The following is a 1,762-nucleotide window of genomic DNA, read 5'->3' on the forward strand; positions in this document are numbered from 1 at the left end:
CGGCCGGCCTGGGCGCGCGGGGGCCCAGCGGGCCCAGCGCCGCGCCAACGCTGCGCTGGCCGCTCAGTCGCTCCGGGGATGTGGTCGGCGCGGTGCCGGGGCCCGTGTGGCCCGGGCCGCGGACCTGGCCCGGGCCGAGACCCTCGACGATGTCTCTCTCGCGTTGTGGCGCCGCGACCGCTGGCGGTCACCCTCTCCGTCCTCCTCCTTGTCTCGCTGCTGGCCGCGGCCGCCGCGGCCCAGCTGTTCGACGAAGCCGCGGCCGCCAACGGCACGCACCCTCACCCGCACTTCGACGCCGTGGCCGCCGACGGCACGGACTCCAGCCCGCCGATCGCCGCCGCGGCCGTTAACCGCACGTACCCCGACCCGCCGCCCTGCTCCGAGGAGATGTCGGTCCTGCTGACGGGCAGGACGAAGCAGCGCGCCGACAATGCCCTGGTCGCGTCCGACGGCGAGGTGTTCTGGCCCGGGACCTGGTTCATCACAGACAACGACGAGATTAGGGGCTGCCCCTGCGAGGTAGGCGGCACCCCGCTCCCCGCACCAACGCGGTGACACTCTCCCCCCTGCCGCCAACCCCCGGCCCTTCAAGTTGGCAGCGCGTACCTCCCGCCCTCGCACTCGACCCATTTTTTCTATATTTTCCGCGAACAACTCTCCACTCTCCGCCACTCCCGCCCTCGTCTCCCCGCCTGCCGATGGCTGCCGTCCGTCGGCAGCCCGGCCGGCGCGACCCACGGCGCGACCACCCTGACCGAGGCCGTGGCCCGCCTTGGCAGGACGTAAACTGTCCCGACGATACTGCTGCTTGTTTTGTTTTTAAACCCCGGCCTAAGCCGATCCTGAGCCGCGCTCCTGCCGCGCCCCGCTTGCGTTGTGACGACCTGCAGGGGGATTGTACGGGGTTGTCAGGAAAGGGATACTTGGCTCAGCACGGTACATAACTGTAATTTTCTTGGCTGGAGGATATCCTTGCCAACCCTCATTTAGGGGATGGAATGGAGTACGGAGAACAAGAACAGGAGGAAGACGGGGAAAAGTAATACCAATTATTGTTCTTATGGTCTTGAGGTAACTTGTCTAACGGAGTCATCAGGTAATCGAAGATCAGCTGGCAAGGACGTTTGCTGCGTGGTGAAGCAGCCTAACTTGTATTATTTAAGAGCCGGCGCCACAGCTATGTTGGAAACAACAGTAATAACACGTGAAAGAGGGGCGCGAGGCGTGGCGTGGCGTGGCGTGGCCACTACAATACAGCCACATCAGACGGCGGCCCTTAAAGCGGGCTTTAAAGAGTTCCGTGACGCGTTCCGCCGCTCTAATGGGGGAGGTAGAGAGGGGGGGGGGAGGGTGCTTAGTACCCATCTAAGGACCTTGCTAATTAATTGAGATGCAGAAAAAAAGAGGAAATGGAATTACGCAGTCAAATAAGAAGTGCAAAGCGAAGAGTCTCGCCTCGCGCGATTGGCCGCGTAGAGCGGGGGGATCTCGTGTACTACAAGAGGGTTGTCTTCTTTCCCCTCCTCTCCCGCCTTTCTCAAGAAACCGTTTCAATGAGAATTCTTGTCGCCGGCAGCGCCTTTCTCCAGTACGCTTGTTCAGTTCTGTTCTGGCTGAAGTAGGGGGGGGGGGGCGTTGGATACCGACCGGGCTGGCCTCCAGCTCAGTCTGCAGGCCGAAAGTAACGCGAACGCGGGTAAGCTTTTTGTACCCCGAAGCATGAGAGACACCGACTTGACCGGCCTATCCTAGCGGTCAC

The sequence above is a fragment of the Frankliniella occidentalis genome, unplaced genomic scaffold (assembly GCF_000697945.3).
Source record: "Frankliniella occidentalis isolate FOCC.00 unplaced genomic scaffold, Focc_3.1 Scaffold23, whole genome shotgun sequence".
Taxonomy (NCBI): Eukaryota; Metazoa; Arthropoda; class Insecta; order Thysanoptera; family Thripidae; genus Frankliniella; species Frankliniella occidentalis.